Genomic DNA, 27,102 nt, shown 5'->3' on the forward strand with positions numbered 1-27,102 from the left:
CTGGCTCCTGCCATCGGATCAGCGCGGTGCGCCGGCCACAGCGCGCCAGCCGCGGCGGCCATTGGAGGGTGAACCAACGGCAAAAGGAGGACCTTTCTCTCTGACTCTCTCTCATTGTCCACTCTGCCTGTCCAAAAAAAAAAAAAAAAAAAAAAAAGAGAGAGAGAGAGAGAGAGAAACTAGTGTGAGTAAATTGTAATGCAAACTAAACTTTTCATCTGACAGTGGAAAAAAAATTGAAACTTGGTACTATTAAAGTGAGTTGGTTTACATCAGAAATTTCATCAAGGTAAACTATTCAAAGTCCATCAAATCTGGGTCCAAATCCTGACTCCATCATTTATTCACATAAGCAGTCTTCAAAAATTTCATGGAAAATGTATATTATGAAAAACTATGAGTGAATTTCAAACATTTTTACACCAAACAAATCTTATTTTCTATTTGCAATTTTTCATGAACTTTGTGAAGTGTCCTGATGATCTCAGGAATTTATCTCAGGTACCTGTACCTGTTTCCTTATCCTTACCTCTTAGATGCAGACATTAATAACACTTTCTTTACGTGTCACAGGCCAGAAAAAGACTTGGATCTTTCATCCTTTCCTAATTCTTGATATCATTGTCCTTATTTTTAAAATTATACTATTGACACAACACATCTTTTAAAGTTATGTCCAGGAGCCCACACTCTCCCCTAACTAGCCATAGTCCAGTCTACTCAATATTTCCCCATCTCTCCATGCAAAGCTGAGATATTCAGTTAAGAAAAATGCCTCCCTCTTTTTTATTTATTAACTTGTTATAAATCTCTCCTTAAAAAAATTGAGGTACGGGAGCCAATCCTGTGGTGTACTGGGTAAAGCTGTCGCCATGGGCACCAGCATCCCAAATGGGCACTAGTTTGATTCTTGGCTGCTCCGTTTCTGACCCAGCTCCCTGCTAAGGCTCCTGAGAAAACAGCAGAAGATGGCCCAGGTCCTTGGGGCCCTGTACCCACATGGGAGACCCAGAAGAAGCTCCCGACTCCTGACTTCAGCCTGGCCTAGCCCTGGCTGTTGCTGCCATTTAGGGAGTGAACCAGGGGGATGGAAGATTCTCTCTCTCTCTCTGCCTTTCAAATAAATAGTTAAATCTTTATTTAAAAATGAGGTATGATTCATGTGCTATAAAATTCACTTTCTTGAAGTCTATAGTTTGTTGGTTTTTATGACATTCACAGGGTTGTGCAATCATTGCCACTATGTAATTCTAGAATATTTTTCTCACCCTGTAAAAACATCCCATTCCCAATTACAGTCCCCACACTGCACCCCCTGCCCCCCTGAAGCCCTGGTATCCACTAATCTACTTTCTCTTTCTATGGATTTGCCTATTTTATGCATTTCCTATAAATGGGATCATAGAACGTGTAGGCTTTGGCATATGGCTTCTTTCACTTGCTGTGTTTTCCAGGTTCATTCTTTTTATTTTTTTCATACATTAAGCATTTTATTATAAATCTCTTTGTAAAGCAAAACTGTAGCCATTTCATCCTAAGAGTCTAAAATTTAATCTCTATATAGAATAAGGTGTTTATAATCCCTTGATGAGCAAAATTAGTTGTTTTGTGATACTCTTCTCATATCCTCAAAGTAGATTGTAGAGCAGCATTATCTAGTAAGATGGTTTACCAGTCAGTCACATGTAGCTATTTAAAACAGTCTTCAGATACACTAGCTATCTGCTTGTTCTCAATGATCATATGTAGCTTCTGGCTACTACTGTATGACATAGATAGAGATTTCCATCCCCACAGAAAGTTCTGTGGGGTAGCATTATTCTGGAGCCCTGAAAATTTAAGAAATACTGATTTTTCTGCACCTAACTGTGCCTTGTGAGTAAGCTGGTTAGCTACTGCCATTTAGGAGTGGACATTTAGTGCAGCAGTTAAGACACTGTGTGGGACACCTATGTCCCAGATTGGAGTGCCTGGGTTCGAGTGTCAGCACTTCCACTTCCTATCTGGCTTCCTGCTAATGTATATCCTAAGAGGCAGATGATAGCTCAGATACTTGGGTCCATGACACCCATGTGGGAAACCAGTTTGGACTTCTGAGGTACTGACCTCGGCTTGTTCCAACCCCGTTTGTTGCAATTACTTGGGGAGTGAACCAGGAGGTGGAAGATCTCCCTGCCCTTCAAATAAAATGAAAAGAAAATAGACAGTAAACAAGGCAAAATATCTGAACCTTAATTCTCCTACGAATTTCCTTCAGCCCTACTCTACATTTCCCACAGCTCAAAGCTTACTATCTGCAGGTAATTTCCTGCAATTTCTCATTAAAGTTCCTAGTTAGTTATTTACTTTCTAAAGATCTGCTACAACCCAGAAATTGGTTTTATTTCAGATTCTGTATTACTCCATTATTGGGTTTGCTTAGGTTAGATGCTTACTTTAACTCCTTGTTTTAGGTAAAATGAAATAGAAATAAAATGGACAAAACGCTAGTATTTTGAGCTTAAAAAGTTATTTGAGCTTATAACTCTACTTGCACATTCATTCACTAATACTTAATTAGATAAGAAAAGGGCATGTCAAATAATTCAAGAACAGAATGAACAAAGAAAACATCCTCAAGGAGGAAATTATCATTATTGACTTTATTTTCTCCCTTCTTTTACAAATTTAGATGTTGCAGTCAAGGACCAGTGAGAGTATCTCCATTAAATGTTATTCAAGGTCCTTCCAATGTGATGTTCTTTATTACATTTTTGCCATGACACGCCTATTTTATCAGCTCTCCTATATCTGATAAGCATTTTTAAGGTAACCTTTGAGTACAAAGCATTTAGAAGAATCTAATAAACTAAAAACTATTTCCTCAGTACCTAAGTAAACTCTACCACCTGAATTCTGAGAGCCTTCAGACACTTAAAGATATAAACAGAATTAAAATAGTAAGCTATAGATTCATGCATTTTTGGATTAGGTCATATAGCCAATATGTTTTGTTATTCAATCTTTACAGAAGTATGCAACTCATTTTCTAAAAATGGGCTTACTTCCTAGTCACTATAATGAACATAATAATTGCCAGATGACAGTCTAAAAGACCTAACACATACAATACAAGTAATTTTTCGAATAAGGGTCAAATATAACAATGTGTAGGATCAAGTCAATCTATTTTTCAACAGGTGACTTCAGTAGCTGTAACAGTTTGTAAAATGCATTCAAGATAATTTTATTTGCTCTTCTTAAGCATTAGCTGACATTCTATTTAGAATAAAATGAAACTGAATTATGTGTATACCAAATTCTGTAATTCTTAAAGATTTAAAAGGAAAAGTTAAGCCCTCTAGCAAGAACCGATATGGCATTTTAATTTTACAAAGTAGAAATATTTATGATATCAAGGAAAAAATATAAAACCTTAACTATGCAGAACATTTTAAAATTGTTGAAGAACTGAAATTACCAATATAAACCAGTAATTTTTGGTGTGTCCATTTACTCAACAGGTTTGAATAACCGTATTACATATGCACCATACACAAATATCAAGTTTTAAAAAAACAGAACACTGAATATTTAAAAAAGGTTATTGTGGCCTTAATTAAATCCTTGATTGAGTTGGCATTTTAGTAACTTTCAGTTCTTCAAAGTCATTAACATCATCACTGTACAGTAGTGAAGAAAAAATTGTACAATTTCCAGTATTATACAAGAAACCTTATTTTAGGCATTTTCATTTTCCTTCCTATACAATTAAAATAAAATGGGGGCTAGTGCTGTGGCATAGTAGGTAAAACCACCACCTGCAGTGCCAGGATCCCATGTGTGCGATGGTTCGGGTCCCTGCTGCTCCACTTCCAATCCAGCTCTCTGCTATGGCCTGGGAAAGCAGTAGAAGATGGCCCAAGTCTTCAGGCCCTTGCACCTGCATGGGAAGACCCGGAGGAAGTTACTGGCTCTTGGATTTAGATCTGCGTGGCTCCAGATCCATGCAATTCTGGCTGTTGTGGCCAATTGGGGAGTGTATCAGCAGATGGAGGACCTCTCTCTCTCTCTCTCTCTCTCTCTCTCTGCCTCTCCTTTCTCTGTGTAACTCTGACTTTCAAATAAATAAATAATTCTTAAAAAATAAAATAAGCATTAGTACGATTTTTACAGTATTGTTTATTTTAATGAAGCTGGTACAGATAATGTCCATTTAAAACCTGTATCCTGGGCCAAAAAATACAAAGGAAATCAAAAGGAGCAGTGTTCTGTTGTACACACTTCTGCATGAATAATTTTATGAATTGCTTATGAAAGTCAGAACTTTTCTGAGATCTTTTGACAAGATTTTTTTAAAAATCTTAAAATGCTTTCTCTTCCGTGAAGCCGTCTTTGGAGTTAGTCATTTCTCTCACCAAATCTGTCATCTTGACACCAATCTGTTCTTCTTTTGGCCAAGACCCTCGTATTTTTAGAAGTAGCTTCAAGTTAAGGAAAGGTCATTTTTCCACAGTTCTGTCCTCTGAAGAACTTCCATCTCCCGCTGAAAGTCACAGTCCAGGAGCGGAGCAATCACCTGTTAGGATCTCAGGGCCTCTTGGAAAGTCGGTCTTAACTATGACTACAAGCCTGAAAATGCACAGTTCTGAAAAAGGTGGCCTCTCTGCATACACACGGAATTCTAAAAAAGACAGGGAGCTGAGGCTTGATCACGAAAAATCAGCACAATGAAAACAAGAATGATAGTGAGCACTAAAATTCAAGTTACCATATGGCTTAAAAAGATGGGATGCAGGGGCCACTGCTGTGGCTCACTTGGTTAATCCTCTGCCTGTGGTGCCGGCATCCCATATGGGCGCCGGTTCTAGTCCTGGTTGCTCCTCTTCCAGTACAGCTCTCTACTGTGGCCCGGGAAGGCAGTGGAGGATGGCCCAAGAGCTTGGGCCCTGCTCCCGCATGGGAGAACAGGAGGAAGCACCTGGCTCCTGGCTTCGGATAGGCGCAGTGCTGGCCGTAGCAGACATTTGGGGGGTGAACCAACGGAGGGAAGACCTTTCTCTCTGTCTCTCTGTCTCTCTCTTTCACTGTGTAACTCTATCTGTCAAAAAAAAAAATGGGGTGCCAGCTTTCAAGCCCCTTTGGAATACCACATTACAAAGGAACTATTTTTAAAAATAAAAAAAAGGATTAAGGGAGAAGAGAGAAAAAAAAAAAAAGAGTACCTAAACGGTTGAACTCCCTGTTCATTCCTGATAAACTTCAACCACGTCGCCTTCCTCCATTCCCAGTTCTTTTGGAGTATGATTATCAGCAATTCTCTGACCTTCAAAGAGAAACCTGAGTGAACACTGACAGTATGATTCTTTGAGATTCTTGAGGTTTGCTGTCATTTTCACTTTGAAGAGAATCTCACTGCTGTCCTGTCCAGTGACTTGACGTTTAATGTATTCTCCTTCCTTCTTATTCCCCAAGTCCTCAGCTGAAAGTTTTGCCTCCTGGTCACACGTGGTGGCGGTGGCTTTCCCTGGGACATTGTAAAGCAGCAACCTGGGATAGGCAGAACCTCGATCTGGGATTTACAGATCTTTTTCCCTTGCCTGCAGCACAACACCGCAGCTGAAGGGACTTCTCATTCCTAGTGTTGCATGTATCAGGACTTTATTCCTTTTCATGAATGAATAAAACACCATTTTATATGTATGGTGGGATACGTATCATGGATCATATTTGTTTATACATTTATTAATATGTAGGTACTTGAGTTATTTCCATCTGTTAGCTAGAATGAATAATGCCAACATAAGCATTAATGTGTATGTTTTTATACAGACACCTTTCAAGTCACCTAGGACTGCAGTTGCTTGATCATGAAGTGATTTTATGTTTGACTTTTTGAGGAAATGTCAGATTTTCCAAAGTAATTTCAGCTTTTACACAACCACTAACAATGCATGCGTTTCATCTTCCCCACATATTCACCAACATGTGTTATTGTCTGTCTTTCTGATTATAATGTTGTAGTGAGAAGATTCTCCTTCTCCTCCTCCTCCTTCTTATTTCCACCATTAAGAATATAACACAACAGGAATCACAGACAGTATTTTTAACTGACTTGTTCCTAAATTACTCCAAAGTGTTCTTCTCTGTCTAGGGAATGTTTTTCCCATTTTACGCGCTGCTGCGCTTGCTTCTGCTACGGAAGAATTAGCCATATCAGTTATTTTTATACCTGAATTTGATGGGAGGTATTTTTTTTCTTTATTTATTTGACAGATAGAGTTAGACAGTGTGTGTGAGAGAGAGAGACAGAAAGAAAGGTCTTCCTTCCATTGGTTCACCTCCCAAATGGCCACAAGGGCTAGAGCTACGCTGATCCAAAGCCTGGAGCCAGGAGTTTCTTCCAGGTCTCCCATGGGGTGCAGGACCCAAGCACTTGAGCCATCCTCCACTGCCTTCCAGGGCCACAGCAGAGAGCTGGATTGGAAGAGGAGCAACCGGGAGTAGAACCCAGCGCCCATATAGGATGTCGGTGCCACAGGTGGAGGATTAACCAAGTGAGCCACAGTGCCAGCCCCATGGGCGGCATTGTTTTCACTGCTCATTGGTTCACCGTTTTGCTTCATTGTTGGCTTATTGTATGTTCCTTGTCTTCCCAACTGTCTATACACTCTATGATGTCAGTAACAAGTTCTACAGTATTGAGCACCCTACATGAATATAATTAGTACTGCCCAAGTAAAAGCTTTGGGCATTGATTTACTTATTTATTTATTTATTTATTTTACTAATTTAAGAATACCATATTTTCCTATTCTGCTGGTTTTAATCTTTTTTCTCATTTTATTTTCTAAACAATGTAAATAATATTTTAGTACCAAAGTTTAAATATTCCTCAACAAAAACATTTACAGTCACATTTTCCATTCTATAGTCTTTATAGCACACAAAGATAAAATTTATAGCCATATTGATAAGATAAAACTATTTCCTTTAAGCAAAGTGTTCAGTACATGAACGGTATCTACTTTAGGTGTGATTAGAAATAACTTGAGTAGCTGTAATAAAATTTGGTTCATTATGATCAAGATATCTACCATTAAGTTGTGTTTCAGGGAGCCATTGGGTAATGGTAGCTAGAAAAAATAAAATTAAAAGCTTTTAAAGTAAAATCATATACGAATATTGCTCTCTTTACACAAGAGAGAGACAGAGAGAAACAGAGACAGAAACAAATTGAGAGTCTTTGTGTGTGTGAGAGAGAGAAAACTCCCATTCATCTGGTTCATATCGCAGATGCCCAGAATGAATAGGGCTGGGCTGGAACTGGGATTGAGGCCGGAGCCAGGAGCTGGAAACTCAATTCAGGTCTCTCATGTGGGAGCAGGAATCCAACTACTTCAGCCACTACCACAGCTTCCACTGTCTGTAGTAACAAGAAGCTGGAGTCAGAAGCTAGATCCAGGAATGAAAACCAGGCAGCCCAATGTGAGACAAGGCTGTCCCAAACTCTAGGCCAAATGTCCACTCCTGAGTGTTGCTATTTTCAATGGAAGTTTGTGTGGCTTTGAATACAGTAAAAATAAATAAATATATAAATAAAGGAAAAAATCCTCTCTATAATCCCTACTTCATGACCCCATTTCTCTGCTCTTTTTAATACTCCATGCATGCACTTCCTCATTCTCCTGTCTCTCCACAACTTCTACCACCAAGTAAGGTTTGCATTACTTCTTTTTTTTAAAAGATGTATTCATTTATTTGAAAGTCAGAGTTACACAGAGAGAAGAGAGGCAGAGAGAGAGGTCTTCCAACCGCTGGTTCACTTCCCAGATGGCCGCAACGGCCAGAGCTGTGCCGATCCAAAGCCAGGAGCCAGGAGCTTCTTCCGGGTCTCCCACGGATGCAGGGGCCCAAGGACTTGGGCCATCTACTACTGCTATCCCAGGCCATAGCAGAGAGCTGGATTGGAAGAGGAGCAGCCTGGACTAGAACTGGCACCCATATTGGATGCTGGAGCTTCAGGCCAGGGCGTTAACCTGCTGTGCCACAGTGCTGGCCCCTTCCATTACTTCTTATTCCATTGACCCAATTATTCTGAAGATCTCCTTGAACTGACTCTATTATGACAAATGTATTGCCAAATTCTGATGGTCAGAGCTTAGACCTCATATTATCCCAGCTGTCTAAATATTAAATTGTCTGGTGACCCCGTCTTCCTAGGAACAGCTTTCTGATTGGAATACCTGTCCTGCATTTTCCTCTCCTCTTGTTAGCCACTTTTTCTCAGTCTCTTCCTCACTCCGTCTACTCTCCCCAGCCTCTAGAGTAAGCGTGCCCCATAGTTGAGTGCACAGCTTCTTTCATTTCCTATCTTTAGTTCCTAAAGGATAACTTTTAATTTGAGGATTTTAAACATCATCTACATTCAGATGACTCCAACACTTCTATCTTGAACTAAAAATTCTTTCCTGTGTTCCTCACAGTCACAGCTAATTACTAATTAAAATCGCCATTTGGGTTGCTAATGGGTAACTTGAACATGGAGTTTTATTTCCCTGTCTCTATTAAAATGAATACCTACACCTCCCTCCTACCCCAAGAACGTGTCTTCTAAATGTTTCACTCATAATAACTGACCAACTGCTTTTTCTCACATACATATCCACCACACAAATGAAAGTGACACTTTTACTTCCACAACGTATTTGGAACATAACCTATTTGTCTGACATCCAGTACTTCCAGCCTAGCCCAGGCACTGCCATCTCTCTCCTAGTCCCTGTGATCTCACTTCCTCTACTCTGGCTTTAGTACTGCACAGTGTGAAGGAGATGCATCATTTTGCCATCAGGCAGCAGAGGATTGTGGGAAAAGGACAGGATGATTAATTAAGGTTGAGTCTCTTTTGTTCAGTTCAGGTTCAGTAATGTATATTGTAAAAATGACACATCATTTTTTTTTGGAATTTGATGAATGGAATCATCAGCTTCAAATCACTTTCTACATGTTCTACATCAAGTAATTTGCTATTGAAGAATGATTAATAAAAGAAAGCCAAACTTAATGCCTACACGAAGAGAAAGACAAATGTTGTCATTGATTTTGAGCTAAGAAAGAAAAGAAGTTTTATTTTTTTATAAAATACCCGTGTAACTTTTAGCGAAATAGATAAAAAATGGAAGGCAATGTAAACATTCTGAAAGGTGTTTTTACTGAGTGCTCATATGGCCGAAATAAAATGCTGCTTTGTAAACACGTCGCAGTAATGTTGGGTCTTGGACCTACGATTACTAATTGTAATATGTTGAACAGATGCTTATTTGCAAGATGGCTGAGTTTCCACTTACCCTTGCTAGGACTACTTTCATTTCCAGGGCTGTGACATCATTACTTCGGATGGCTATACTGTTATTTTCTCTGGTGATTACATGTAAAATTTAAATGTTGCTGGGCTGTATGTATAGAAGCTAATCCCTCTACAATTTTTAAAGATTTATTTATTTTTGAAAGTCTGAGATATGGGGGTGGGGGGATATCTTCCATTTGCAGGTACACTTCCCCAGATACCTGCAATGGCTGGGGCTGGGCCAGGCTGAAGCCAGGAGCCAGGAGCTTCTTCTGATCTCTCGCGTCAGTGGCTAGGACCCAAGCACAGTCTTCTATTTTTTCAGGCCATTAGCAGGGAGATGGGTTGGAAGTTGAGCAGCCGGAGTCAGTTTTACCCTGTATGTCACAATGCCAGTCCCTAAGCTTTGTGTAATTACAAAAAGAAAATGTTATGTATGATTTAAATAATGGTATAACAAATGAATTTTATTGGTAATAACAATAATATGAATTTAAATGAATTGTTTGGATTGAAGATTTTCATTTAGTGTCACATATAGTGTCAAGATTAGGATGTTTATAATAAATTGCTTAATTGTCTCCCTAATTTAAAACTCAAGAAAAATTATAATTTTTCAAAAATAAAATACATTCAAAGCAGTATTATATGAATAGTGAAATTGTCACTCCTCTTTATGAAATGCCACCAACTTTGGTTATGGCACAAATAAAACAATTGCAAAAAGATGTTTTGAGGAAATCAGAGTAATTGGCTGTGGATTAGATATTAGATAAGTGTGAATAGTTAATTTAATTACATGTGATAATATTGTAGTAACATAAAAGATAGTTATATGACATTACTTTTAAAAGGTTGATGAAAAATAGATTTAAAAGATAAGCTTAAAAGAAATAAAATATTTTGAAATTCATGCATAGTTTTTTCACAGTATATAGTTTCCATAAACTTTTCAAAGCACCCTTGTATTTTTTAAATATATGCTGAAGTATAGATGTGAACATATGAACAATATGAAATTTAGAAATATTTTAGGAAAAAAGAATCAAAAGCACAATTTTGTCAAAATATTGATACTTCTGAGTATTGGTTATATGGGAGCTCTGAGAACAGGAGCATGAACTACAGAGAACGTAAACTTCACCATGTTTTTCTTGAAAACTGGTAGAGAAAGAACTGAAAGCTTTAGAACTCATGCAAGGTTTCTTCAAACCAACAGATGGCAGTATCAAATTCTAGATTCACTATATAATCTTTTCCATTTTTCTCATATCTTAATTTAAAAAAAAATTCTATAGCTATCTTAGCATCAGATAAACAATTAGATTTAATTCATATGTAACACTGTCATTTACATCCAATCTTAAAGAAAAAATGTACAGAAATTTGAATAAAAAGCTATCTTTTCAGAATTGACATCTGACCGGTAATTGAAATCTGAGTGATCAAATTTTTCAAGCATGAACATCAAAATAAATTAAATCAAGGTCATAATCAATGATTTACACCAATAGCAAGGGAACACTCTGCTTTAGAACCAGGGTATGTTTCCTGAGCATTAGTGGAGAAAATGGTGGTGGTGAAAGAGGCTCACCCGGACAACACTAGAGCTTGGTGGCCACTGGGAAGAACAATGACTGACTGTCACAGAGATTATAGAAGGTAAAATAAAATGAAATAATAAAATGGTTGATTTGTCATTTTGGTTCCCTCAAGAACTGTAGTTTAGGCAGAACACATTGGGGAAGAATTAAGGAGAAGAAAAATAGACGAAAAAAACCATGGTTTTGTTCTTGCAGAAAATAGATATTACAAGTACTTCCACAGTGGCTGAATAGGGTGTAGCCACACTAGAGAACAAAGGAAGGACCACATTTCCAGAGGTTTGACTTATGGAAGTATTCTGCAAAGAAATGAAATTAAAAAAAAAAAAAAAACAATAAAGACTCTGTGGCACAGAGGAGAGAAGACAGAGACACTGCTACACTAGCTATCTGTGGTAGCCAGCGACTGGCTGTGAGCAGCCATCTTACCACACCAAGGTAGGAAAGAACTGTTGTGAGCCCCACCCCTCACACTTTTAGCTGAGGGGGAATTCCACAGTCACACAGTGACTTTCACTTGAGTCTGGAGAGCTGACTGGGGTCTGAGCACCTGCTGGGTTTGGAGCAGGAAACACACCTTGCTTCCTTCCCCTCCTCCACTCCCATGGAGCTCCATACGCTGCAGCGAAAAGTAGGGCAGTTTGCCTCTGTTCCATTCCTACCAATATCAGAATCAGAGTCACAAGGAGACTCCATCTCCTTAGAGAGAGAGGAGTCTGTGGTCACTCATATTACTGGTGTTAATGCCTGAGGGAGAACCTTGCAATCCATACTGACATGAGTACAACCCATAGCACTAGCAGGAGGCAGGGTGCCCATTTAACCTTGCTATGGGAGAACATATTGCCTGCTTCCCATTCCCACCACAAGGGCTCCCAGGAGCTATTAGAGAGGAGGTGCCATCTTGGTAAGTTGAGTGCAGGCAACCACAGCCCCCCACTTCTAACACACACAATTGGGGATTTTATCAGGCTCTGGGACAGCCTTGGCTCTCTACATGGATGGAGCATGCTCACAGGGATGAGGGAGAATCCCCTGATCCCAGTGACTGTGGGAGCCTTGTGCACTAAGAGTGTATAGATTCTGTGTCTGCACAATAGGACATGGGGTAAAGCTGGCTCTCTGGACAAGCACTGTGTCTGGCATCAGAAGCTCAGAGTTCCTTGAGTGCTTGGGGTGGGCCATAGCAGGGGTTCTGTGTTCACACTGAAAAACACACAGATCCTTTATGTGGTTCATGTGCCTGTGTGGGTGGGTTGTATAGCCATGGTGGGCTTATTGCTGGCATTGATCACCTTGGAAGAGAGGAGGTGAGGCAGCGATCACACCAGCCAACATGATCACATTCTCCCTCCTACTGACAATAGAGGAAATCTACCACACCCAACTTGGGTGTTACCGTGGACTCTTGCACCATTCCCAAGCACTGACCAGAGTTCACTGGCCCCACTCAGCACATACCTCTGAATATCTACTGAAGGAACAGACACTCCACTGAGACACAATGATATATTTCAAAGACAAAAGCCATCAGAGGAGAAAACCAACAACTGGTTACAAAGAAGTCTCAAAATAGATGTAGAAATACAAGAAACATGAACAAAGAAGACCATATGAAACCCCCAAAAGAACAAAACACTTCAATATTAGGATGTGAAGTTGAAGAGATTGAAGACATGCTTGAAAAGGAATTCAGTAGAGTGATCATAAGATTACTCAAAAACAATGAGAAGCAAATCCATGAGTTAAAGAAATCCATGCATGACAATGATGAAAAATTTTGCCAAGATGTAGAAGAAAAATCAAACTGAAATATTAGAAATGAAGAATTCAGTATAATTAATAAAAAAAATACAGTGAAAAGCCTTAACAATAGATTTGGTGGTACAGAAGAAAGAATATCTAAGCTAGAAGACAAATCTTTGGAAATATCTCAGTCACACAAAAATAAATAAAGAAAAAAAAAGAAAAAAATTAGACAAACTGAAAACGTGTTTGAGATTTATGTGATACTATCAGACAACATAACATACTGGTTTTAGGAATTCCTGAAGGTGTGGAAAGAGAGAATGGATTAGAAGGCCTATTTAGTGAAATCATAGCAGAAAATGTCTCTAGATGTAGAAAATGAAGACACCAAGTATAGGAAGCACATAATGCCAACAGACATGAGCAGAAAAGATCTTCACCAATATGCATTATAGTAAAACTTTCAACAACAACAACAAAAATAGAGAAAAGATTCTAAAATATGTACAAGAAAAATGCCAGATTACCTTCAGAGGCTCTCCAATTACACTGACAGCTGATTTCTCATTAGAAACACTACGTGCTAGGAGAGAATGAAGAGACATAGTCCCGTCCTAGAGGAAAAAAACTCCACCCAGAATACTATCCACTGCAAAGCTCTCATTTATGAATGAAGGTGAAATAAAGACCTTTCCAAAACAATAGGAAATGAAAAAATTGTCACCACTTATCCACTCTTACAAATGATACATAAAAAAAAGCTATACAGAGAGAAATAGAGAAAGACAGTCATCATTATGAAAGAATATGAAGTTAGAAAATCTCCTAGTAAAAGTACAAAGGAAATCCTAAGCAAACAATAGGAATAATTATGAAAAAATGGCAGGGCCAGTCATTAGTTACATTAATAACCTTGGTTTTGAAAAATATAAACAAAATTGATATACCATTGGCCCAACTTACCAAAAAATGGAGATGACCCAAATTAATAAAATCAGAGGTGAAAAAAGAGATGTTACAATGGCTACCACAGAAATAAAATGAATCATCAGGAATTACTACAAAGAATTTTTTGCCAACAAATTGGAAAATCTAGAAGAAATTGATAGATTTCTTGACACATGCAATCTTCCAAAGTTGAGTCATAAAGACAGAAAATATAAACAGACCAATAATCAAGATGGAGATTGAACCAGATGTAAAGACCTACACCACAAAGAAAAGCCCAGGACCAGAAGGCATCACTGCTATATTTTACCAAACTTTTAAAGAAGAATTAATCCCAATCTGAAACTATTCAAAAACAATTGGAAGGGAGGTAATCCTCCCAAACTCCCTCTATGAGGCACACATCACCCAATTCCAAAACCGGAAAAAATATACAACAAGAGAACTGAAGATCAACATGACTGATGAACATAGATGCAGAAATACTCAAGAAAATACTAGCTAATTGAATGCAACAACACATCAGAAAGATCGTTCACCCCAACCAAATGGGATTTATGCCTGGTATGTAGGGACGGTTCAACATTCACAAGTCAATCAATGTCATGCATCACATTAATGCATTTAAGAATAAAACCCACAGAATTATCTCAATAGATGCTGAGAAAGCATTTGATAAAATACAACATTCTTTCAAGATAATAATTTTAAGCATACAATATATAGAAGGAACATTTCTTAACACAGTCAAGGGAATGTATGACACAGCTACAGTCAGCATCATATTGAATGGGGAGAAGTTGGAAGCATTTCCACTTGGATACAGACCCAGACAAGAATGCCCACTTTCACCATTGCTATTTATTGTAGTTCTGAAAGTTTTAGCCAGAGCCATTAGGCAAGAAAAAAAGTAAAATGAATACAAATTGGAAAGGAGGGAATCATATTATCCCTGTTTGCAAATGACTTGATCCTATATATAGGGGAACCAAAAGACTCCACTAAGAGACTATTCGAACTCATAAGAGAGTTTGGTAAATTTGCAGGATTGAAATAAACACATAAAAATCAATAGTATTTATGTGCACAGATAATGCCATCGCTGAGAAAGAACTTGTAATATCAGTCCAATTCACAACAGCTACAAAAGTTGTAAATATCTTGAATAAATTTAATTGTAAATATCTTAAATAAATTTAACTAAGGAGGTCAAAGATACCTAAAATGAAAATTACAAAACATTAAAGAAATAAATGGAGGAAGACACCAAAAAAAAGGTAAAAATCTTCCATGTTTGTGGATTGGAAGGATTAATATTGTCAAAATGTCTGTACTATCCAAAGCGATTTATAGATTCAATGCCATCCCAAATAAAGTATCAATAAAATTCTTCTCATACCTAGAAAAGAATATTAAATTCATATGGAAACACCATAGACTTTGAATAGCTAAAGCAATCTTATACAACAAAAACAAAGCTGGAGGTATCACAATACCTGATGTCAAGGCAGTTCTAATCAAAACAGTCTGGTACTGTCACAAAAAACAGACATGTAGACCAATGGAACAGAACAGAAACCCCAGAAATTATCCACACATCTACAACCAACTAATTTTGACAAAGGAGCTAAAATAAATCCCTAAAGAAAGGACAGTCTCTTCAACATATGGCATTGGGAAAATTTGATCTATGCATGCAAAAGAGAGAAACAAGACCCTACCTTGCACCTAATACAAAAATCAACTCAGAATGATCAAGGATCTAAATCTAAGACCTGAGACTATCAAATTACTGGAGAAGAGCATTGGGGAAACTGTCTGACACTGACATAGGCAAAGACTTCTTGGAAAAAACCACACAAGCACAGGCAATCAAAGCCAAAACTGACAAAGTGATTACATCAAGCTGAGAAGCTTCTGCACTGTAAAGGAACCCCTCAACAAAGGGAAGAGGAAACCAATGAATGGGAAAAAATATTTGCAAACTATGCAACTGATAAAATATTAATATCCAGAATCTATATTGAGCTTAATAAACTCAACAACAAAACATACAATCCAGTTAAGAAATGGGCAAAAGACTTGGATGGGCATTTTTCAAAGGATAAAATTCAAGTGGCCTACAGACATGCAAAAATGCTCAGGAACACTAGTCATTAGAGAAATGCAAATCAAAACCAAAATGAGGTTTCACCTCACCCCACTTAGAATGGCTCTCATATAGAAATCAAAAAACCAATAAATGCTGGTGAGGATTTGATTAAAAAGTTAACCTAATCCACTGTTGGTGAGAATGTAAACTAGTACAACCATTGTAGAAAACAGTGTGGAGATACTCAGAAAGCTGAAAAGAGATACACCATATGACTCATCTTTCCCACCCCTTGGATATTACCCAAATGAAATGAAATGAAATCAGCATATGAACTAGTGATCTTTAACCCCATGTTCATGTCAGCTCTATTCACCATAGCTAAGATATGGAATCAACCCAGATATCCATCAGCTAATTACTGGATAGGGAAAATGTGGTAGACATGAACTATGGATTACTACTCAGCAATAAAAATGAATGAAATTTACCTTTGGAAACAAAATGGATGCAACTGGAAACCATTATGCTTAGTGAAATAAGCTTGTCTCCAAAAGACAGATACCTCCATTATTTGTGGTAACAATATACAGAGTACAAAACCAGTATTGTATATGAGTGAAATGGAAATTTTGAAAATTTGTTATTATTTACAGCCCATGTCTATATGCTTGAGGAACTGTGTGGTTTTTCTACTTACTACCTGTTGAATTCTTTATTTAGTGGAGGGTTAACCTTTTGATTATAAAATAAAGTGAGAGTATGTCATTGTAAAAATTAAAAGAAAAATATGAAAGGAAGGAGGAGGGAGGATGTGAGTACATGAACATGAGTATTTTGGCAGGAGTGCTTAGAGCCAACAACTTTATCTTGATGATTCTGCGATTCTTGTCTAGCCAGGAGCTGCTTTATAGGGCCTGAACCAGAGTTGCCAGATTCAAATTTTTATAAACGTCTGTATCCTATTACATTCCACTTTTAGTAAGACTGATGACACACCATTCTGTTGTGCCAATTGTTTTATGTTAGAACAACATTCTAGAGATTTAGCCTAAATTAGCCTTGATCTATCACCATCTAATCTCTTGTATGTTTTCTTTATCAAAAGATACTTTTCCTCTCTAATATTTTGTTTACCATTTAATAGTAAACTGTCAACATATCTTTGTTCTTATTTTTAGTGTGTATTAATAATTTATCCTTTTCCCTTTTATTTTCAAATTCTTATTTTACTGGACAAATAGGTTTTCAAATGAGATTTAAATGTATTTTTTCATTTTATTTAAGGCATACAAATTTCATGTATTCCATATATACATATTTAGGAACATAGTGATACTTCTCACATTACCATCATGCCCCGCCATGCTCCCACCCTACCTCCACCCTCCTTTCATATTCACACTCTTAATTTTTACAAAGATCTATCTTCAGTTTACTCATAAGATTACACTAAGTAATGAATTCAATCAATAGTATGAAGCAAAAAATACCGTTTCTCAACAGTAGTGACAAGGGCTGTAAAAAATCATCAAATCTCATATCAGTTTCACCCCCATCATTACATTTTAGTGCTCTATTAGTTATCACTGATCAGGGAGAACATATGATATTTGTCTTTTTGGGATGGGCTTATTTCACTGAATATAATGGTTTCCAGTTGCACCCATTTTGTTGCAAAAGACAGGATTTCATTTTTTTTTTTACAGCTGAGTAGTGCTCTATAGTGTACATACCATAATTTCTTTATCTAGTCATCAGCTGATGAACATCTGGGTTGATTACATATCTTAGCTATTGTGAGTTGAGATGTAATGAACATAGGGGTACAGATAAATCTTTTATATACAGATTTCATTTTGTTTGGGTAAATTTCCAGGTGTGGGATGGATGGATCATATGGCACATCTATTTGCAGCTTTCTGAGTTATCTCCATACTGTCTTCCACAATAGCTGCACCAGTTTACATTCACACCAGTAGTGGATTAGGTTACTTTTTCCCCACATCTTCACTGCATTTATTGTTTTTTGATTTCTGTATGAGTGCCATTCTAATTGTTATGTATATAACTTGTTATGGTTTTGATTCACATTTTCCAGATGGCTAGTGATCCTGAGCATTTTTGCTTGTGTCTGTTGGCCATTTGAATTTCCTCTTTTGAAAAATGTCTGTTCAAGTCCTCTGCTCATTTCTTTTCTTTTTTTTTTTTTTTTTAAGATTTTATTTATTTACTTGACAGGTAGAGTAACAGACAGTGAGAGAGAAAGAGAGAAAGGTCTTCCCTCCATTGGCTCACTCCCCAAATGGCCTCAACGGCCAGAGCTACACCAATCTGAAGCCAGGAGCCAGGTGCCTCTTCCTGGTCTCCTACGTGGGTGCAGGGACCCAAGCACTTGAGCCATCCTCCACTGCCCCCCCAGGCCACAGCAGAAAGCTGGACTGGAAGAGGAGCTACCAGGACTAGAAGTCGGCACCCATAAGGGATGTGGGCACTGCAGGAGGAGGATTAACCTAGTGCGCCACGGCGCAGGCCCCCTCTGGTCATTTCTTAACTGGATTGTTTGCTTTGTTGTTGTTGAATTTCTTGAGCTCTGTATATTAATTAGATTCTGGGTATTAATCTTTTATTAGTTGCATAGTTTGCAAATATTTTCTCCCATTCTGTTGGTTTTCTCTTCCTTTTGTTGAGGGGTGCCTTTGCAGTGCAGAAGTTTCTCAGCTTGATGTAATCCCATTTGTCAATTTTGGCTTTGATTGCTTGTGCTCTGGGGTCTTTTCCAAGGAGTCTTTGTGTATGCCAATGTCTTGCAGTTTCCCTAATGTTCTCCAATAATTTGATCATATCAGATTGTAGATTTAGGTCCTTGATACATTTTTAGTAGATTTTTGTGTAAGGTGTAAAGTAGGGGTCTTGTTTCATACTTCTGCACATGGAGATCGTTTTCCTAGAACTATTTTTGAAGAGACTGTCCTTGCTCCAGGGATTGGCTTTAGTTCCTTTCTCAAAGATTAGTTGGTTGTAGATGCATGAATTGATTTCTAGAGTTTCTATTCTGTTCCATTTGTCTACACGTCTATATATATATATATATATATATATATATATATATTTGCCAGTACCAGGCTATTTTGATTATAACTTCCCTGTAGTGTGGCTTGAAATCTGGTATTGTGAGGCCTCCAGTTTTGTTTTTGTTGTATGAGGTTGCTTTAGCTTTTCAGTGTTTCTTACATTTCCATATGAATTTTAGAATCATTTTTTCTAGAAAAAATATGTCATTGCTATTTTGATTGGAATTGCATTTAACCTGTAAATTGTTTTGAATAATGCAGACATTTTGATGATATTAATTCTTCCAATCCACAAACATGGCAGATTTTTCCTTTTTTATGTCTCCTATTTCTTACTTTAATGTTTTGTGATTTTCATTATAGAGATTTTGATCCCCTTGGTTAAATTTATTCCAAGGTATTTAATGTTTTTTGTAGCTATTGTAAATGGGATTGATGTTAGATGTTCTTTCTCAGCCATAGCATTGTCTATGTATATAAAGGCTATTGCTTTTTGTGTGTTTTAATCTTACTTAATATATTTTTTCTATTTCAGAATGCCTCTTTGCTGTAACTTAGAAGAGATCCCTACTTTAGTTTACAAGAAATATATATTGTGACAAATTATGCATGAATTTAAAACATTTTTGTACCAAAAAATTCCTCTATGAATTCTATTTTCCATGAACTTTTTGTTTCCAAACTTTTTTATTTATTTGAAAGTCAGAGTTGCAGAGAGGGTGGAAGAGGGAGACACACACACACACACACACACACATGCGGAGAGAGAGAGAGAGGTTTTTCTCCCATCTGCTGGTTTGCTCCCCACATGGCTGCAGTGGCCAGGAATAGACTAAGCCAAGATCAGGAACCACAACCTTGATTAGGGTTTCTCATGTTTGTGTCAGTAGACAAAGCACATGAGCCATCTTCCATTGTTTTTCCCAGGTCATTAGTGGGGAGCTGGATCAGAAGTGGAGCAGACGGGACTAGAACCAGTGTCGATACGGAATGCCAGCATTACATGCAAGGTTTTACTCACTATGGAACAATGCTGGTCCCAATACATGAGTTTTTTGAAGTCCCTTCACATATGTTCACTCTATTTCCCTACTGAGTTTATAAATGAATTACTTAATTATTTTGAGTATATTCTAAACAACGTACATTTACTCTGCTTATTTAGTAACATTGTAAGATTGTGTTATCTTTACTATTTTCCCAAAACTGAAAGCTTGAAGTAGCAATTTCCCACTCCTGGTCGTGTAAAACTCTAGAACTTTATTATTTATTTTAGAATGCCAAGATATTCTTGGAAATAAACAAACCAAGATCAAATAAAGAAGTGTCTAAGACGGACTGAGAACTCTGTTGGCAGGCTCAGGAAGAGAGGGAGGCGGTAACAGTGTTGGTGGCATCCTGCTAGAGTCCACCAAGAGCATAGTAGCAGTAGCAGAGGTAGCCAACTCAAACACATGCAGTGATAGATATGCAGATAAATGAATGAAGATACATTTCTCTCAAAAATAGGAATGTCAGGTCCTTCCATATTTCCATGTTTCATAAAAATACAGGATATGAGGATTGGTTTTAGTTGCAAACAGCATAAAAATGCAGAACAGTAACAGTGTAAATAAAATAGATCCACTTTCTCTCTTGTGGAAAAGTGTTTTTTTTTTTTTTTAAGATTTTTTATTAACTGAAAGAGTTACAGAGAGAAAAGGAGAGACAGAGAGAGAGGTCTTCAAACCACTGGTTTATTTAGCAAGTGGCTGCAGCAACCAGGGCTGAAACATGCCCAAACCGGGAGTCAGAAGCTTCATCTGGGTCTTCCACATGGGTGCCGGGGCCCAAGACTTGAGCTATCTGTGGCTGTTTTTCCCAGGCATTAGCAGGAAGCAGAAAAGAAAGTAGAGCAGCCAGGACATGAACTGGTGCCCATATTGGATGCTGGTGTTGCTAGTGGCAGCTTTACCTGCTACACCACAATGGTAAAAACATGGAAAAGTTTTGAGAAAGACAGTCAAGTGCTGGTGTGTTATGAAAAGTTCTCAAACTAGCCCCATGCTCAGCCATCTCTGGTGTATGCCACCTGTCCTCAGGGTCCAGAATGGCAGTGAAAGTTCTCCCCATATCAGTGTTTCAGGGAGTACAATGGAGACATAGATGGAGCTGAAGAGGAGGTAAAAATGTGTGCACTAGCTAGCATTTACTAAAGGTCCCAGAAGCTTCCATAGGAAACTTCTGTTCACTTTTGGCAAAAGCTTAATCTGATATTGTGCCAAGACACAGAGATGCTAGAAAATGTACCTTTGATCACTTTACCTAGACGTTATCACAGAGCAATTCTCAAGTGTGGTATTGTTCGAGCCTACCAAAAAGAATGGACAAAAACTGAGATTTTTGCCTATGAGTGGAAGTAGAAATGCTGTATTAATATTTCTTTCTCTGGGTCTCTCTCAGTTTTTCTCTTATTTTTGGTTGTGGAAACCAAATAAAAATGGATTTGATTGAAACTAAAATAAAGGGAAATGCTTTATACTTTGTTGTTATGGTAACTGGAATGGTTGATATATATGCATTATTTTCACAACATAAATAATACATTTCTAACAAATCTTTTGAAAAAAATGCTGCAGGATTTGTTTAATGGCCTGTGTTTAAAATAATATTTGTTTCTCAGTTGGCTCAGTTGAGAAAAACACAGTTTTGACTACTTTGACATATTTTTAGCAGATCTGTAATGTATTTGATTTAATTATTTTTTGTTTTGGTTTTACAGTGAGTTATTGGAAATGAAATGTGAAGGTCTAAATAGGAAAAATTTAATATGAAATCTGCTTGTTAAAATGCTTATAATTTTCATTTGCTATTCACTAACAGAACAGTTAAGTCATTCTCCTGAATATGAACTAACTGAAAGAGAACTGATGAAATGCAGTGTCATCAGGGACTTAGAGTAACCTTTAGGTTAAGATTATGTTCTGTCTCCTAGCACAAAATGCTACAACCTAAAATATTTTTGATGACATATACATGTATGAGACATATATATATATAAAAGCATGTACTCCTCTCTTTATATAAATGTGAAAATTAGTCTTAAACACTGTCCACATTAAACTTTTATTTTTCAAAAGCCAAATTTTAAGTGTTCAGATTTTTTTTAAAGTTTTACTTATTTATTTGAAAGTCAGAGTTACACAGAGAAGAGAGGCAGAGAGAGAGAGAGAGAGGGGTCTTCCATCCAATGGTTTACTCCCCAAATGGCTGCAACAGCCAGAGCTACACTGATCTGAAGCCAAGAGCCAGGAGCTTCTTCCGGGTCTCCCACGTGGGTGCAGGGGCCCAAGGACTTGGGTCATCTTCCACTGCTTTCTCAGGCCATCAGCTTTATTTTTTATAAAGGTACCATGACTATACAAGATTTTAATATTAATGGACACTGAAGGAAAGATACACAGGAACTCTCTACCACTTAAGATTCGAATCTAAATCTCATATTATTTTAACATAGAAAAGCTTTACATATATTCAGTCTTGAAGTATTTTAAAATACAAATTTTGTGGTTGTTAGAGTTAATTATATTAATAATATTGCACACAAGAAGACAGAAGAGAGAAGCTAAAATTAGTTTAAATAAAGTCAATCCATATCACCTCCCAACTAAAATGCTTGTTACACTTAATATGTAAATAAATAGCAGGAGTGTTAAGATGTCAAATACTGTATGTGTCAGGAAGTAATTAAATTTCCCAATCTTTCAGCACCCGTGCCTGTTCCAGAAAGCACACTCTAAATTCATGAGTTGTGTTCTATGAGTTTAAAAGGCAGACAAATGTAAAGAAATGTTTGTTCCAGCGATTCATTAAAGTGTCCAAAACCCCAAAACAAACACTCGGGCTGCTTTCCTCAGAGCTCTCATTTCTTCCTGCCTTCTTTCCCAGGGTTAAAGCTACCACTCTACTCTGAGGCCCAAGGACAAAGAAATCAACTCAGAAATGCGAGATTGAGTGGCAGAGAGACCTTCACCCCTCCCTCTGCTGCACTCCAGTTCAGCTGAGCTGTTGGGAATTTGCTGCCACGTTATCTCCATGTCTTACTGTGACACAGTGCATCGCATCTGTCTCCCATCAAGCATTGTCACAAATTCCTAGTGCAATTCAAGACTTCTGGGCCTTTCTTGGTGGACTCAAGCATTTTAAGGCTCCACAGTGGACTCTAGTTTTCAGTTCTACTTAATTCAATCAATAAAATAAAGAATATATTTTATTCCATATGATGGAATAAAACACTTCTATTGACAAAGAATTAAGACCAAATTCCTGCACTTGAGAAGACTTGGGAAAGGGGCTATCTAACAGGATTCTCTTTCTTATTCTCCAAATGAAGTCTCATTTTAGTAAAAAAATGAATTTTTATTAGTTCTCCAGATTCACTCCACATATCTATTCCTTTCACCTAAAATGTTTACCCTGTCTTCATTGTGCTCTTTCATACATTAAGCTCTAATTGAAGGATCTCTACTATAAATTTTTCCCTAAATCCTACAGCAAAAAAGATCTCCTCCTTTCTTCTTTATAAAAGCTTGCTTTAGTAGTTAATACACAGCTATTGAGTTCTAGGCCCAAAGATATATAACAAAAGAACATAGTATTACATAGAAGTTTAAACCTGTAAATATCAAAGACTACATAATAAAGTTTAATAACAGTAGGTTCTGTAATTACATAGCTGTGAAGAGAGACTTCCTGGTACATGCTTAGGACATTATACTAAACTTATTCTTGTGTGTGCTTTATTTTTATTTTTATTTTTTGACAGGCAGAGTGGACAGTGAGAGAGAGAGACAGAGAGAAAGGTCTTCCTTTGCCGTTGGTTCACCCTCCAATGGCCGCCGCAGCCAGCACGCTGCGGCCAACACACCACGCTGATCCGAAGGCAGGAGCCAGGTGCTTCTCCTGGTCTCCCATGGGGTGCAGGGCCCAAGCACCTGGGCCATCCTCCACTGCACTCCTGGGCCACAGCAGAGAGCTGGCCTGGAAGAGGGGCAACCGGGACAGAATCCGGCGCCCCAACCAGGACTAGAACCCAGTGTGCCGGTGCCAAAGGCGGAGGATTAGCCTAGTGAGCCACAGTGCCGACTTGTGTGTGCTTTTCATCATCTACAAGTTTGTAAGCTTCTAGATGCAAGGACATGCTTTGGTTTATTTTTTTTGTAGAACTTCTCATAAATGGTATATCTTTGTGTTGTTAAATGTATCACCATCCGCTAATCACAATAATAAAGATAGACAACAGGTTGGAAGATAATTCCCCTGTCTCTTGATTTCTTTGCATGTACTGAGAGCAGATTGACCCACTGCCTTTATTCTGGAATATTTGCTAAATATTATTCCTAGTGGGAATGGCTTTGCATTTTGTTTTATCTATTTATTTATTTGAAAGACAAAGTGACAGAGGAAGAGAGAGGGAGAAAGATACCTCCCATTTACCACTTCACTCCCTCAAACGACTGCTACTTCCAGGCTGGGCCAGGAATGCTATCTGTATCTCCCAGACTAGGGTGACAGGGACTCAAGTTTTTGAGCCATCATCTGTTGCTTTGCAGGCACATTAGCAGGGAACTGGATTATAGCTGAAGTATAGCAGCTGTGACGGACATTCGCACTCTGATATGGAATACAGGTGTCCTAAGTGGTGGTATAACCCGTTAAGCCACAACACCCGCCCCAGGAATGGCTTAATATGCTGAATATAGTGTCTGCCTCCAGAATAACATTTTTTGTTTTGTTTTTGTTTTTAAAGCATTGGAAGATAGTCATACTGTCTTATTCTAGGGCAGAGGGCAAGTATACAGTTTCTCCAGTACCAAAGATTTGATTGTTTAAACTCAGAGTTTGTCTTCTGTAATGCCCTGTTTGCAAAGCAGACATCTACTATTTAAGCTGTCCTGTAGATATTGGGACTTGGGGAACAGGAGTGAATGCAGATGCTCTTAACACTGCTATTGCTATAAGTAATGAAACTGTCTTTATCTCTGACCCAGGAATCTCATATCTTTTGTCAGAATCCATGAAACAGTGTCAAAGCAGCTTGCCAGCTTGAAAGTAGGGTTAAATTTCAGAACGTTCACAGTTCTTGAGTGTGGATTTTGAAAAGCATAGACAGGGGTTGGCGCTCTGACTCAGCAGGTTAAAGCCCCAGCCTGCAGTGCTCAGCATTCCGTTGGGCGCTGATTCGAGTCCCAAGTGTTCCACTTCCGATCCAGCTCTCTGCTATGGCCTGGGAAAGCAGTGGAAGATGGCCCAACTCCTAGGGCCCCTGCCCCATTATGGGAGATCCAGAAGAGGCTCCTGGCTCCTGGCTTCGGATAAGCTCAGCGCTGGCCATTATGGTCATTTGGGGAGTGAACCAGCAGATGGAAGACCTCTCTCTCTCTCTCTGGCTCTACCTCTTTCTGTAACTCTGTCCTTCAAATACATAAAATAAATCTTTTAGGAGAAAAAGGGAAACATAGACAATTTGGAATGTTGATATTTCAGACACATATCATAGTACTCTTCTTCAGAATAGCTAAAGTCAAAAAAGACAAAATATCAAATATTGAAAAATCTTATATACTGCTGGTAGAAGTACAAAATGATAGAATTACTTTGAAGAATTGGTGATATCTATCAAATCTATTATATCTATATATGATATCTTTCAAATCTTATATATATCCTTAGCTTAGCAGTTCCACCCTAGAGAAAAGAACTCCTAAAGATTTATGACTTAAACACTGGGATTTGGGACTATGTTCACTTAGGTGATGTGATTAAGACTAAAGAGCTTGAGATGGGGAGATTGCTGTGGATTATCCAAGTGGACTTAATCTGATTTTGTAACTTCTTAATGCTGTAGAGGCTTTCCTGGCTGTGGGTAAGGGGAAGATGTGACAATGTGGGATACTGAGCAGGGTGATGCAGCACTGTTAATATTAATGATGGTACTCAAACCAAGGACTGTGGGTGATTCCTAGAAGGTAGAAAAGGTTGGGAGGCCTGGGTTTCCCCTCAGGAACACAGCCTTGCTCACTCTTCAATTTTGACCCAGTAAGACCTGCCTCAAACCTCAAACCTACAGAACATTATAAATTTGTTATTTTTAAGACACTAAATTTGTGGTAATTTGTTATATCAGCAATAGAAACTAACACAATATCCCCCTCCCATGTGTGTGTTATGAAATTTGTATAAATAATAGCAATGGGAAAAGTACTCATTCTTGGAAGTCAGGAGAGGGGTCACCCTTAGGAACAGTGACTGACAGGACACATGGCAGGGCTTGTGAGGTCATGCTATTGTTTCTCTTGGTATGGGCATGGATCACATTGGGTGTGTTATGTTTATGAAAACGTATCAAGCAGTACAGTTTTGGTAATATGTGCTTTTTCTAAATGCATATTTCAAGCAAAAAGCTTATAACGCAACAACACACAAAATCACTATAATGAACTGAGTGCAGCAGCAAGGTGGATTTCAGCAGGCCCTTTCACTTTTGTGTCTTTCTGAGCCTCGATTTTCTCAATTTTACAAACCACAAAATGCCAGGGATTTCTGGTAACCAGTCCTAGAGGAGGCAAGAAAGGATTCTTACCCCAAGATTTCAGAGGGACTATTAGCCACTAAAACCATAATTTCAGGCCTACAGCTTCGAGAACTGTGAGAAAATAAATGTCTTCTGTTTTAAGCTACCTAGTTTGTTGGAAATGTCAGGTATCTTCCCGTACCTGCAGATCCCTGTGCCATTTATTTAATGCTGTTCACATAACTGCACATGCTTCACCATCCATCTGGCTTCCAATGACTCTCTCACTGGTGGTTACTTTGCTTTGTGGATGAGGACCAAGCACACAAGTCTTAGAATCTGGAGGAAAATGTGAACAATTGTTTTTCCTCCTCCTATTAAGTTTGCCTTTCAGAATTTTATACTGGAAATTTAGACTAGCATATTTCCCAGTCATGCCTTCTCTTGAACTTTCTAGGACATAATCATTGAATTTTCAGAATGTGATTTCTTTCAAGGATGACTTCACCCTGCCTCAGACATGGCCATCAGCTGGGAGCACATGAAAGGGTCTGAGGACAGAGCAAGAAGAACACCACATTTGTCTAAAAATGTCTATTCCTACCTCCAGCACAGCTTAAGACCAGTTCTGGAGAACACCTTCACCACATTGAAGAGAAATGAGAAAAGACATTGGGTAAAGAGTCCATCTACCATATAGAACAATGACCGTGAAAAGTCCCAGAGGAGACAGGTATGGCCACCCCTGGAAGGCT

The 27,102-nt window shown here is 38.1% G+C and overlaps 1 pseudogene; it reads right to left on the reverse strand.

The window, feature by feature from the left end:
* Positions 1 to 5,204: 5,204 nt before the first annotated feature.
* Positions 5,205 to 27,043, reverse strand: LOC108178048 (small ubiquitin-related modifier 1 pseudogene; annotated as a pseudogene).
* Positions 27,044 to 27,102: the final 59 nt, after the last annotated feature.

The sequence above is a fragment of the Oryctolagus cuniculus genome, chromosome 8, assembly GCF_051225735.1.
Source record: "Oryctolagus cuniculus isolate XC-2025 breed Fujian yellow rabbit chromosome 8, ASM5122573v1, whole genome shotgun sequence".
NCBI lineage: Eukaryota > Metazoa > Chordata > Mammalia > Lagomorpha > Leporidae > Oryctolagus > Oryctolagus cuniculus.